At 39.6% G+C, this 15,231-nt stretch overlaps 1 pseudogene; it reads right to left on the reverse strand.

Moving 5' to 3' along the window:
* Positions 1–10,218: 10,218 nt before the first annotated feature.
* Positions 10,219–10,838, reverse strand: LOC138989588 (inactive ribonuclease-like protein 9; annotated as a pseudogene).
* Between the last annotated feature and the right edge of the window lie 4,393 nt (positions 10,839–15,231).

Raw genomic sequence — 15,231 nt, forward strand, 5'->3', positions numbered from 1 at the left:
CATATACATAAACAAGTGTCTTTACCACACAAATATGGGAAACTGGGTAGTTCCTTATATTCTTTCAAGAATTCTCCTACTTAAAAAGAAATGGAAATATTTAATATAGCACCTACTTCTGAGGCACATCTTTATAACGCTTCATGCTAATCATGTTAAGGGAATTTAAGAAAAACATTCCTTAAGGGAACCATCTTACCTGTCTCCTGAGAAACCTGTATGGGGGTCAAGAAGCAACAGTTAGAACCTTGTATGGCACAACTGATTGGTTCAAGATCGAGAAAGGAGTAAGACAGGGCTGTCTTCTGTCACTCCGTTTGTTTAACCTATACACTGAGCGCATCATGAGAAATGCCGGGTTGAATGAGTTACAAGCTGAAATCAAGACAGGCGGGAGAAATATCAACAATCTCAGATATGCAGATGATACCACTCTAACGGCAGAAAGTGAAGAGGAACTAAAGAGCCTCTTGATGAGGGTGAAGGAGGAGAGTGAAAGCGCCAGCTTAAGACTAAATATTAAAACAAAAGACTAAGATCATGGCACCTGGCCCCATTACTGTATGCCAAATAGAAGGGGAAATGTGGAAGCTGATACATTTCCTCTTCTTGGACTCCAAAATCACTGCGGACAGTGACTGCAGCCATGAAATCAGAACACAGTTGCTTCTTGGCAGGAAAGTGATGACAAACCTAGAGACAAAAGCAGGGACATTACTCTGCTGACAAAGGTCCATATAGTCAAGGCTATGGTCTTTCCAGTAGTCATGTACGGTTGTGAGAGTTGGACTGTAAAGAAGGCAAAATGCCAAAGAGTTGATGCCTTCAAATTGTGGTGCTGGCAAAGACTCCTGCAAGTCCCTTGGACAGCAAGGAGATCAAAGCAGTCAATCTTAAGGGAGATCTACCCTGAATATTCACTGGAAGGACTGATGCTGAAGCTGAAGCTCCAGTATTTTGGTCATCTGACGTGAACAGATGACTCATTGGAAAAGTCCCTGATGCTAGAAAAGAGTGAGAGCAGGAGAAGAGGGTGTCAGAGGATGAGATGGGTGGATGGCATCACCAACACAATGAACATGAACTTGGGCAAACTCCAGGAGATGGTAAGGGACAGGGAGACCTGGCTTACTGCAGTCCAGGTCACAGTTGTGACCTGTGGCCCAGAAAATAGGCCCAAGTGCTAGACATCAGGGCACAGTCTACTATTGAGTGGAAAGTGGTATCATTTATAGAGGATTCTTGGGTCTATTGATCACTTTTTAATCCCTGTCCAGATCTGACTATTGAGCAATAATTCTCCAAGGAGGCTTTCTTCCCAGGGGAAGGCAAGTACCTCAGGTACACTAGAGAGCAGTCTTCTTGGCCTATCTTTGCCCATGGTCTTTTGCCTCATTTATTCTTTGTATGGTCAAAGCTTCAGAGAGTGGATATGTTAAGGACGGGGCTGCAGATATCCTGATACTGGGAATACTGACCTCCCGTAAGAGTGGCAGAGCTTGAAACAGGAAAAGAGAAGAGCAAAGGTGAATGGCTAAATTAAGTACATTCTTGTGGTTGCCTTAAAGTAAAAATAAAAATCATAAATAACAATGCCTAAGATCATAGGCAAGTATACGCCAAGTCCTGAGTTCAGCACTAAACAAACATCATCATCCAAACAAGCTTATGATAAAGGTATTCTTATAGCTTTGTTTTTGTTTTGATAGTAAACAGTATCTCTTTGTGAAGGGACATTGCTTCAAATTTTACTTTAGGTCTGGCAGAATCTTGGTTCAAGCCTTTTTCACAAGTCAGTCTGATTTTCACATCTCTGTTCCTCAGTGCTATTGTATGACTTCCTTCAGTCTCGCTTCCCCACTTGAGGCTAGAATGTACCTCCTTCCCTAGGTTGACTTTGTAACTCTAGGAGAAGAGACTACCAGAAACACACAGACCACCAAAGTGGCCAGTGCTAAACTTGTCTCTGAGTCACTGCTGCTGCTGCTAAGTCGTTTCAGTCGTGTCCAACTTTGTGCGACCCCATAGATGGCAGCCCACCAGGCTCCCCCGTCCCTAGGATTTCCAGGCAAGAACACTGGAGTGGGTTGCCATTTCCTTCTCCAATGCATGAAAGTGAGAAGTGAAAGTGAAGTCGCTCAGTTGTGTCTGACTCTTAGCGACCCCATGGACTGCAGCCTACCAGGCTCCTCTACCCATGGGATTTTCCAGGCAAGAGTACTGGAGTGGGGTGCCATTGCCTAGAGATCTATAAAAAAAAAAAAAAAAAAACAGATCCATTTTCCTCAAAGCCTAGCTGTGCTGCTGCAGAACAGTTTTCTGTTTTTTTGTTTGTTTACTCCACTGTGTTCTTGGTAGAAAAGAAGTCTTCGAATGGGGCAATTCAAGTTATTTCTAATACTGAAAATAACCCAGAGACCCTGACCAAGGTGGAGATGGATATCAATATTTGTGGTCTCTGTGCCATCTTGGGCTGGAAAGAGCAGGACACGGTGAGCATGGGCAGCAGAGTTGAGGCTCCTGTAGCACCAGGGCCAGGACAGCCCTTCATTTTGTATATCCTCTAACCTCTTCATCCTTTGTTTATGAATTCATGCTGTGGTTTCAGGCTTCTTAAAATCTTCAGTCACCCCCAAGTATATGTGTTTTCACTTAAATGCTATCTTACGTCTTTATGGATTTTCAGAAAGTTTAAGCCTTTCATCCATCTGGAATTTATACTGAAGTATAAGAGGTGGTGATTTTTTTTTTTTCACACGGTTTATATGTAATTTCAGTACTGATTTTTTGGAGAATAAAGTTCATTCACTCATCTCTAAGTTAAAATTTTACCTTATGCTCTGTAACAACCTAGACAGGTGGGATGGGGAGGGAGATGAGAGTGAGGTTCAAGAGGGAGGGGGACAAAAGTATACCTATGGCTGATTCATGTTGATATTTGGCAGAAAGCAACAAGATTCTATAAAGCAATTATCTTTCAATTAAAAAATAAATTAATTTTAAAAAGTTAGTTTATGTATTTAACAGGGCTTCCCATGTGGCTCAGATGGTAAAGAATCTGCCTGCAAAACAGGAGACCCAATTCAATCCCTGGATAGGGAAAATCCCCGGAGAAGGGAATGGCTACCCACTTCAGAATCTTTGCCTGGAGAATTCCATGGAAACACAGCCTGGCAGTCTACAGTCCATGGGGTCACAAAGAGTCAGACAAGACTGAGCAACTAACACTTTCACTTATGTGTATGATAATTCTTTTTCTGAATGATTCACAGGACTGGAAAAGATTAGTTTTCATTCCAAACAAATGAAGGTAAATGTCAAACAATGTTCAAACTAGCTTTTTTTTTTATTTTTAAATAGTAAATTTAATTTTTAAATTTAAAAATTTTCAGTTTTAACATTGAAAACTGTTCAAATTGTGCTCATTTCTCATGCTAGCAAGGTAATGCTCAAAATCCTTCAAGCTAGGCTTCAGAGTTCATGAACCGAGAATTTATCATACGCACAAGCTGAGTTTAGAAGATGCAAAGGAACCAGAGATCAAATTGCCAACATTCATTGGATCATAGAGAAAGCAAGGGAATTCCAGAAAAACATCTGCTTTTGCTTCTTTGACTACGCTCAGGCCTTTGACTGTGAAATCACAACAAACTGTGGAAAATTCTTAAAGAGATGGGAATACAAGACTACCTTACCTGCCTCCTGAGAAACCTGTATGCAGGTCAGAAGCAACAGTTAGAAACAGACATAGAACAATGAATGGACTGGTTCAAAATTGGGAAAGGAGTATCTCCAGGGTGTATATTATCACCCTGTTTATTTAACTTCTATGCAGAGTACATAATGTGAAATGATGAGCTAGAGAAACCCAAGCTGGAATCAAGATTGCAGGGAGAAATATCAACAATCTCAGATATGCAGATGATACCACTCTAATGGCAGAAAGCGTAGGGAAACTAAAGAGTTTCTTTGATGAGGTTGAATGAGGAGAGTGAAAAAGCGTTTTATTGTGTCTATGAATGGACCCAGAAATTTATGCTTTAAACAAATTCACAAGGCTTTCCTCTTTACTTTTAAACTTGTTTGGGAGTGTTAAAGCAGCTTAGATTATAGGCTGGGAGGGGCCTGAGAGGGGCTGTCTGTCTAGAGCATTTTCTCCTAAAGTGTGGGTCCTGACTCCCAGGTCAGAACTCTCTATTTACAGTTTAAAATAACTGAGACTAGTCAAAGGCTCCTTAGGTACATGAATATATATCTCTGAGGGGTCATTAAGTGTTTTCAGTGTAAATCTCTTTAAAGAAGAAAAGCAGGATTTGTAAATACAGCTTAATATGAAGCATCAATGGACAATAATCATATAATAATTTTATAGTCCCAACCACAGAATAAAAGTGAAATTTGTATCTTTCAAACTGGTAATAATTATTACAGTTTCCAAATTCATTGCTGCTGAGAGTGTGACAAGGGGAACAATCCTATATTTCTGGTTACAGTGAAAACTTTGGCAAGTGTAATAAATTTTTTTTTAATCTGATACTTTTCCCCCAATTTCAACAGCTTGAATTCTATGTACCATATGTTAGATAGCAATATGGACAGCAAGTTTTACTGCATAGGAACAAAAATTTCAACTTCGAAAACATAAATGTCCAAGAATTTAAGGGAAATTTAAGTTGCCATGGATGTATTCATGGACACAACAAAAACACCACTACAATTGTAACTGTAAGAGCTAATATTTGAGATGATCAGTGTTCTATATTCATTGAATTATAGATTCTTAGAATGGATTATTTTCCAGACTATACAAATATATTAATCAATGAAATTTTACAGATGCAGAATATTCATAATATTACAGCAAGGGGAATGTCTGGTTTTAGCCAGACCAGGGGCAGGAGCGCAAAAAATTAACTTAAACCCAAGAGGACCTGTACCGACTCACAGAGACAGACGCCCAGGACACACAGCAGGATGAAGAAATCCAGTCCTTCACTAGACTCTTGTTTTCTCTCTCACTCCACTCTGCTTTCTATGCTAAGTTCGTGTGCAGGCAGGGCCTCTCCACAGAATAGCAGGGTAAATCATTACCACCTTTATAACACTATGTAGGGTCACTGAAAGATGTGCCATCCTCTCTCACATTCATCCAACATAGAAAATAACCTTTCTGATTGGGCTTCTTTGTCACGTGAATAAATCCAGGAATGTAAGTTCCCCTTTTTGGTCCACCTGAAGTTCATGCTTTTTTCTGAGAAGAGAAGGCAAAACCACACAGGTAAAACACCAGCAGAACTGCAATTGCTGACAAAAGGCTGCTCCCTTGTAATACAAACAAAGGAACGGACACCAAATACAAAAGTAGCAAATGTCCATTTGAAAAGGCGGGGGAAAATCAAAACACAGAAGATATGTACAACATGGTCCTAAATAATATTTGAAATAAAGGTTACATAGTGAGGGAAGGGGAGCCCCAAACATAACCTTATTCAACTGCTGTTTCTGAGCAGTTTATTTCTTATTGTGATCTTGAAAGTTGTCAGTTTCTCAAAGTTAAAATAAATAAATCTGAGGAAGTGTCTTTGAAGAAATGTGTCTTTAAGAGCTGATTTGGGCATGTTATCCAATATTAAGTGCCAATGTCTCAGAACACCACATTTTCATATCCGTGAACTCCTACCCTTTACCAGCATCAGGAAATGTCAGTTCCTTAGCTTGAATGGTTGCACAAAGAGAGACTCTAAACACTCAGTCTTTAGAATTAGACTTACCTTTGTGAGTAAATCCCAAAGTATCTCTCCATTAAATTCAGGGGGGAAAAAATCTCACCTTAGGCATATTTAAATTTATGCTTTTACAAACATATGGAAGCAATATTTATGTTTCAGGCCTTCATACCCATAACCAAGCTAAGAATGGGGTCAAAATGAGAAAACCTGGAGAACAATGTGATCCTTACGGGTCATTAGAGGGTCAATGCGTGTGTGTGTGTGTGTGTGTGTGTGTGTGTGCTCAGTCATGTCCGACTCTTTGCAGCTGCATGGACTGTAGCCTGCCAGGCTCCTCTATCTGTGGAATTTTCCAGGCACAAATACCGAAATTGGTTGCCATTTCTTACTCCAGGGCATTATGCCAACCCAGGGATTGAACCTGTGTCTCTTAGGTCTCCTAAATTGGCAGGTGGATTCTTTACCATCAGTGCCACTTGGAAGTCCCAGAGGGTCAATGGCTCCACTGAAACACAGTTGTTGCTCAGCTCAAATCATGTCTTCCCCTTAGGGTCACTGTAATGACCTGAGTATCTGAGCTTACAGAGATGCACTGAATGGACAGAGACAAAGTAGAAATGAATTGTCCAAGGAGACACATGTGCTGTCAAAGCAAGAGACTTTATTGGGAATAGGGGCCTGGATGGAGAGTAGTAGGGTAAGGAAACCCAGGAGAAATGTTCTGCCATGGGATTACAGTGTTGGGCTTTATGGTAATTGGGTTTACCTTTGGATCCTTCCTGGTGGAACATGTGTCAGTCAAGATGGAGTCCAGCAAGAAGGATTCTGGGAGGTTGCTGGGCCTTATGGACAGGAATCTCTTCTCTCCTTTTGATTTTTCCTGAATTCTTCTGGTTGATGGTAGCTTGTTGGTTTCGCATTCCTTACTAGACCCTCTAGTTTAAGATAACTCCTGCAGTGGTTACTATGATGCTGGGCCAGGGTGGGCAGTTACAGTCAGTGGTTCTGTTAGTGGTTCTAAATTGAAAAAAATTTAATTTAAAATTTCACTTCTTGGTATATACCCAGAAGAATTGAAAGCAAGACCATGAACAGATATTTGTACATGCATGTTCAAAGCAGCACTATTCACAATAAACAAATAATTGACGTGTTCATCAGTGGAAGGATGAGTAAACAACATGTGACATATACATTTAATCAAATATTCAGTTCAGTTCAGTTCAGTCGCTCAGTTGTGTCCAACTCTTTGTGACCCCATGAACCGCAGCACGCCAGCCTCCCTGTCTATCACCAACTCCCGGAGTTCACCCAAACCCATGTCCATTGAGTTGGTGATGCCATCCAACCATTTCATCCTCTATCATCCCCTTCTCCTCCTGCCCTCAATCTTTCCAAGCATCAGGGTCTTCTCAAATGAGTCCGCTCTTCGCATCACGTGGCCAAAGTATTGGAGTTTCAGCTTCAGTCCTTCCAATGAACACCCAGGACTGATCTCCTTTAGGATGGACTGGTTGGATCTCCTTGCAGTCCAAGGGTCTCTCAAGAGTCTTCTCCAACACCACAGTTCAAAAGCATCAATTCTTTGGTGCTCAGTTTTCTTTATAGTCCAACTCTCAAATCCATACATGACTACTGGAAAAACCATAGCCTTGATTAGACGGACCTTTGTTGACAAAGTGTTGAGGTCCTTTAATGGACCAGAAGCTGGTGGTTGAGTCAACAATAAGAAAGTAAAAGAGAGAGAAAAGGCTGATATTCCTTGGTTTACATAGAAAACCAATAAAGCCCTTTGACACAGGGCTTGCACTGCTACACAGAGGCACCAGACGCCCTCTCGGGGGTGAAGGCACAGTGTGCCTTCTCAAGAGGGTCTTAGAAGCCCAGGCAAGAAAGTGAGCTCAGTGGGCTTCTGTGCTCCAAAGAATTAGCCTGAGAGAGAGAGAGAAAAATAGAAAGAAAGACGCGGGGACCCAAGCTCTGATGGAGCAAAGGTGTTTTATTCAACACAGTGTGGGTATATATACTGTCTTACAAGGTAGCTATTTTCAGCAGAGATAAAAATCAAAAGTCCAGACTTACAAATTATCATAAGGCAATCCATATCAAAGAGAGAAAATTGTAAATGATCACTTTTACCATATGGTTCATAAAAAGGAAGAGGGTCGTAAATAGTTACTTATCACTGTATGGAAAAACTAAAGAAGGAAATGCATGCATTCCTAAGCCCCAGGAGTGGTTTGCCAACTCCTCTTAATTCCTGAATATTCAGGAATTAATAAGGGACAGAGGATTCATGACAGATTCAAAACAGCACACAGGAAGCCTCCTGTTAAATGCTTCCTGACAACAAAGTAATGTCTCTGCTTTATAATATGCTGTCTAGGTTGGTCATAACCTTCCTTCCAAGGAGTAAGTGTCTTTTAATTTCATGGCTGCAGTCACCATCTGCAGTGATTTTGGAACCCAGAAAAACAAAATCAGCCACCGTTTCCACTGTTTCCCCATCTATTTGCCATTAAGTGATGGGACCAGATGCCATGATCTTAGTTTTATGATTCAGCCTTCAAAAGGAAGGAAATGCTTACCTATGCTACAGTGAGGATGAAACCTGAAGCCATTATGCCAAGGGACATAAACAAGCACAAAAGCAGGAATAACTTTACCACAGTTAAGTAAAATTAATGTGCATTATCTCAAGGGGCTCTTAACCTAAAAAATAAATTGTCATGGGAATTAAGGAAAGGATAATGTTCACTTTATTAGTGTGGTTTTATTAAGGAGAGACTGCTAATGGGCAGAGGACAATAATCTATTGCAATCTTAATATGCATAAAGCTGTAAATTACTGTTTTTACCTATCTTAGAAAATCTAGTAGGTCAGGGCCAAGATCTGGTTTCTTATGCAATAAGAACAGTCTGTTATAATAGATAAAAGGAACAATCTGTGTAAATAATCATTGTTCTACTTCCATGGCTCTAATTATAGAATGTGTAAGGATCTGATCTTTCATCTTGAGAAAAAGAGATATATTTTGATAATTACTTGCCTAGTTACTACTATAACTAGTTACTACACCATATTCTCAAAAATATATTTCTTGTATGTTGGAGAATGTTGTATGTGGCAGAACCTCAAGATTTTGAGGTGAATATGGCCTAGATGAGATGGTCCACAGCACATACCTAAGCTAGACTACGTGGAGAACTTCTTCAGCTGATGTATAGAAGGTTGACTTTTAGAGGATGTCATGGTGATTCTCAAAAGGGTGGTGGGGTCCTCATTCACTAGACATTACAATCAAAAGTCTTGAGTTTCCATATGAAAATTTGTATCAAGAGGCTTGATTTTCTGGTGTCCTTTACTTAGTCACTGAATGGGGTCTGGTAGCCTTGGGCCCTAGGCTGTTGGTCTTTACTGATAAATGAGGACATTAGCTCTGAGTCTGAAGATAGAGATAGGGAATGGAAGACACATGCAGACTGGATTGTAATGAAACATGCAAGAGAGACAGGCACTCCATCTCTCCTCACTATGTCTTATCCCATTTTCAGGAAGTTATAGAGAATAATGATAAAAAGATAATAGTTTTTCAAAGAGAAAGAAGTTATTACTGAAACAGGACAGATTGATTTCTTTTCTCACACTGGATCTCCAGCCTCTTTTGGAAGTGAAATATTCTCAGATGAAGCCACAGTGACAGGAAACTGATAAGAAATAGTGAATAAATGTGACTTTGCCAGAAAGTGAGGAATTGTGTGTAGTTGTGTAAACAGCGATGTCTAAGCTAAAACAAAAATGTGGGAATCAATGAAAGTAGCACTGGACAATAAGAATACTTTGGGGAGTTTGCTATTCTGAATATTTAGGTATTTATGTTGACATGGCTCCTGTTAGAATCTATACTATCTTGTTCCCATGAGTATTGTGTTGTATAGAAAGAAGAGAACAAGTGGAAATTCTACAAATATAGCACTAGGAGGAAGAATTTCACAATTTCTCAGGCATTTCCCAATTCTTCTTGTTTCAAATTGTGTCACAGAGAAGGATCTGTCCAAACCTAGAAACCCCACATAAGCATACCAAAGACACCTCACTATGTCAATGCACTGCATTATTTCTATTGAACCACAATTCGCATGAATACAACTTTGGAGCACACCTCAGAAATCATTTCCAATTCCTCTTGGTGCTGTTTATCCTTCCCCTGCAGGCATTCATCCTCAAATCACATTCAAAATGTGCTAAACTCTGTGACCTGTTTGAAACCACATCTCAGAGCACCATCTTTTAACCCAGCCCACTTTGCCTGGTCTAAGGAGAAAAAAGACAGGCAGTGAATGATGAAAGTGAATGGGATCAAAATTTCCATTCTCAAGTTTGACTTATCCTATCAGTAAGGATAGTGTTCTATCTTCTTGCTTTAACATCTTAGAGAATATACTTCTAGAACTGTAGGGAGAGGATACTATCTTGGTGGATGACACTTTACAATTTAATAATATCAATTACAGAATCAGGAATAATTTCTCCAACATCATTTCTCCATTGACAAGTGATAAAGACCCATCACTCCTTGTAAGATGAAGTGTATTCACAAAATGACATCATGATCCCACTTGTTAAAATGCAATGCACTCTGGCTATTACATTCCAGCTCCTGTGACATTTCCTAATCCCACTGCTACATTGCACCAATGTGTTGTCACAGATCTGTTGAATGTCCTCATATGATGCTTGGAGGAAGAAATGCTCTTTAACACAATAAAGTCTATTGTGAACACATTTCATCTCATTTCATCATTATAGTGGTCTGGATCACTATGGTCTTTCAGAATCAATAATGACATGGGATTTGAATGTTTCTTAGGCAAGTGGTCTCATAAGCCCTGTACCATATAAGTCATCTAGTTTTCTAATCTTTCTCGTTGTTCGTCTGATAAAGATTCATCATATATCCTCATGAACTGCAGTGGCTTCAGCAGCAGGAAGAGCAGAAATAGGGGCTTCATGTTGATCAGAGTCCCCATATTTCCCTGAAGGGAATACAAGAGAGAAGGAGTTATGTCCACTGTGAGGCTGTACCTTCTGTTTCTGTGCAGGACCCATTTTTACTACCTCTTGCCATTCTGAGCTCCAAGACTTTAGACTATTTTAAAATCGACAACTCACAATCTATTTTAATACCTGTAAAATAAAAGTGACCTTAGAGGACATCAGTCTAGAAGACTGTAGGTAAGAGAAGGAAAGGTGAAGGAAGAAGGAGAGTAAAGGAGAAAGGGAGAGAGAGGGGAAAAGGTGAGGAGAGAGAGAGAAGGTAACAAGGAAGAACTGAGGAAGAGAGCAAGAGAGAGATGAAGGCCAGGAGGGAAAGGTAAAGAAGGACAAGTGGCAGAGAGGGCAGTGGGGTGAGAGGCAGAGAGGAGGCTCATGTGCTCCCTCCTTCCAAAGTAAATGCGTCTGTTCTCTTCCTGGAGTTAAGAACTTGTGCTGAAAAGAGCTGTACTTGATCCCTACTTCCCCTCACCAACATCCTGCTCTTCTGAGGACCATTCTTGATCTTATGACTTCTTCCTCTTGCTCATTTCTGACCATCAATGCCCTTCACAAGGGATCAAACAGGGTCCATCATGTCGCATGAGCACCAAATGCTGTGTGAATTGGTGTAAATACTGTTGCCATCACCTCATTGCCTGGAATTGTTGGTCCATGTTGTAGTCTCCTCTGCCTCCTCTTCTCGCTCAGAAGAGCTCTTCCACTAAGGTGCATTACTGACCTTGTGAGTGTTTTTCCCATCTTTCTTTTTTTTAAGTTAGACTTCATGGTTTCTTCTCAGGTTTTCTACTCCTAAATTCTTCCCATCCTGTGTGCCCTTCTGAAGATATAAATCTCATCATCTGAGATTGCAGTCACGACCTTCCTTTCCTCTGTGTGTGTCTCCATGTCTGCTCACTCCACCGTGCTGCTGCTGTTGTTAAGTCGCTTCGGTCGTGTCCAACTCTCTGTGACCCCATAGACGGCAGCCCACCAGGCTCCCCCATCCCTGGGATTCTCCAGGCAAGAACACTGGAGTAGGTTGCCATTTTATTCTCCAATGCATGAAAGTGAAAAGTGAAAATGAAGTCGCTAAATCATGTCCGACTCCTAGTAATCCCATGGACTGCAGCCTACCAGGCTCCTCTGTTTATGGCATTTTCCAGGCAAGAGTACTGGAGTGGGTTGCCATTGCCTTCTCCACAAAGGAATGGATACAAATACAAAAGCAGCGAATGTTTATTTGAAAGAGTCAGGAAAAATCAAAATCTGCAACCTGATCCCAAATAGTGGAAAAGATTACATGGTGAGGGAGAGGGAGCCCTAAACAAAACCTTATTCAACTGCTATTTCTGAAGGGTTAATTTTTAATTGTGATCTTGAAAGTTGTCAAATTCTCAAAGTTAAAATAAATAATTCTGAGGAAGTGTCATTGAAGACATGTATCTTTAAGAGCTGGTTTGGGCATGTTATCCAATATTAAGTGCCAGTTTCTCAGAATGCCACATTTTTATATCAGCAAAACTCCCATCCTTTATCAGCATCAGGAAACATCAGTTCCTTGGTTTAAATGGTTGAGCAAAGACAGTCTAAACACTCAATCCTTATAATTAGACATACTTCTGTGAGTAAATTGCAGAGTATCTCTCCATTCAGTTCAGGAAGAAAAGTCGCACCTTTGGCAGCTTTAAATTTACTTTTCACAAACATAAGGAGGCCATATTTATGCTTCAGACCTTCATATCTATAAGCAGAGTGAAAACACGATAGTTTGAGAAAACCTAGAGGGAAATGTCATTCTCATGGCTCATAATTCAGCACATGTCTTCCCCTTAGGGTCACTGTGAAGACTTGAGTATCTGAGCTTACAGAGGTACACAGAATGGACAGACACAAAATAAGACCTTCAGTAACTGAAAATCAACCTTCAGAGCACAAATGTACAGTAATTTCAACATCTTATTTAGCAAAATGGAATGCAAACCAGGTCTTAGATGAAAAAAATCTCTCAATTGATTGCATTTTCCTGCAAATCTATACTTCCTCATGCCTTGCCTAGTTGCTCACTGTATGATTCTAAAAAATATTTCAAAGATTTTTTTCCTCTGTCATGTCAAAGTGAGTTTATAAGGTACAGACCAAGACATTGCCACTGGTTTGTTTTGATTTTATAATTTGCTCCTTGACAGATTAGGAATAGCAGGAATATGAAAGTATCAAATATGATAGGATAGAGAATCTCATATTTTCTTGAGAAAAGGAAAATACATCCAATGAGACAAGTGTTGTATATCAAGAAAAAGTAATACAGGTTCCAGTGTTCATTCCACACACCACACACACGCATACACACAAACACACACAAAAGCTCACTCCCCAATGTACAGTGGACTAGACATCAAAGTAATATTTAGAAAACAACACTAAAGATACTGATGCAAGTATATTATAATATTTTTCATAATTTTGGAATTAGTAAGGAATATCTTCATTACACAAAACAGGCATACAAGTGTAAAGAAATTAAAGATAAAGACTGAAAGACTTCCTTACACACACATAGACTGAATTACATACCCATATACATGAGTACACAGAAAATCTTAGTGAAACATATTGCATAACAATATTTTCTAATGGCAGAAACCAACAAAATTGAATTTTAAAAACCAACACTAGCTTAGAAAACAATTTTTAAATATGTATAATATGAAATTACCTTCCAAACTTAAATACAAGAAAAATACAAATTTCTTTTCTAAGCTCAGTATATCTGCATCAAAAATTCAGCTCAACAGTGGCAGCGTTTACCTCGATTCTTATTTATGTGTCTTCTTTCTTTTATACGCAATTAGGAAAATCAAATCACCTGAATTTGTTCTAAAACAGAAAATGTAATTATTTTTTATGTCAATATTTCTTGACATTATCATAGTTTCTCTTTCTGCTAAAAATTGTCTGAAAGAAATTATCAAAGTAAAAGAAATATGTCCCAAACCATAAAGATGGCATAGTGTTGTGAAAATTTAATTTTGCTTTAATAACCACATGATATGATTGCTTTATCATTAAATTCTCTGTAGAAATGAAAGAAAAATTGTCTGAGTATTGAGCACAGTATGGCTTTGTTCTCACATTTCAGATAGCTAAAGAGTTAAATTTAATATAAAACCCATTAACATACATTTTAACCATCAAAACCCTCAAAGTCTCGTGTTAGGGACACCTTCTCATGTTATAGAAATAAAGAATTTCTTTCTTTCTTTCCCAATATTCTACAGCAATAAAAACAAAATGCCAATTTTTGCCTCAATGAAGTATCTTTGTGTCCTGTGAAATTTGTACTCAACCCATCCATTTTCTAGCTTTTGCATCACTAACTGCAGATATTCATCATCAGTGCAGCTGTACTATGACATAACTATTTTCCCAGTAGAAAAGCCAAAACAGATCACATAGCTCCAAAAATTTGTAGGGAACCAGTTGTATATAAAAATACTTTAGATTTGGCTTCAAAATAATTTTTAAGAGGACTAATATAATCTTCCAATTGAGTTGAAGTAACATGGATCTTATGGCAGAAAGTGAAGGGGAGCTCAAAATCCTCTTGATGAAAGTGAAAGAGGAGAGTGAAAAAATTGGCTTAAAGCTCAACATTCAGAAAACAAAGATCATGGCATCTGGTCCCATCACTTCATGGGAATTAGATGGGGAAACAGTCGAAACAGTGGCAGACTTTATTTTGGGGGGCTCCAAAATCACTGCAGATGGTAATTGCAACCATGAAATTAAAAGACGCTTACTCCTTGGAAGGAAAGTTATGACCAACCTAGATAGCTTATTAAAAAGCAGAGACATTACTTTGCCAACAAACGTATGTCTAGTCAAGGCCATGGTTTTCCCAGTGGTCATGTGTAGATGTGAGAGTTGGACTGTGAAGAAAGCTGAGTGTGAGTGCTGAAGAATTGAGGCTTTTGAACTGTGGTGTTGGAGAAGACTCTTGAGAGTCCCTTGGACTGCAAGGAGGTCCAACCAGTCTATCCTAAAGGAGATCAGTCCTGGGTGTTCATTGAAAGGACTGATGTTGAAGCTGAAACTCCAATACTTTGGCCACCTCATGCAAAGAGTTGACTCATTGGAAATGACTGATGCTGGGAGGGATTGGGGGCAGGAGGAGAAGGGGACGACAGAAGATGCGATGGCTGGATGGCATCACCAACTCAATGGACATGAGTTTGGGTGAACTCTGGGAGTTGGTGATGGACAGGGAGGCCTGGCATGCTGCAATTCATGGGGGTCTCAAAGAGTCGGACATGACTGAGCGACTGAACTGAACTGAACTGAACATGGATCTGACCTACCCTCCCACCCTAAGCAATTTTAAAAATGGACAAAATTCTGGGAAAAATTATTTTCAAGACACCGAACATTTTGCAACAAAATACACTGATCTTGAAAGACAGGAAC

Source organism: Bos mutus, chromosome 10 (genome assembly GCF_027580195.1).
Source record: "Bos mutus isolate GX-2022 chromosome 10, NWIPB_WYAK_1.1, whole genome shotgun sequence".
Taxonomy (NCBI): Eukaryota; Metazoa; Chordata; class Mammalia; order Artiodactyla; family Bovidae; genus Bos; species Bos mutus.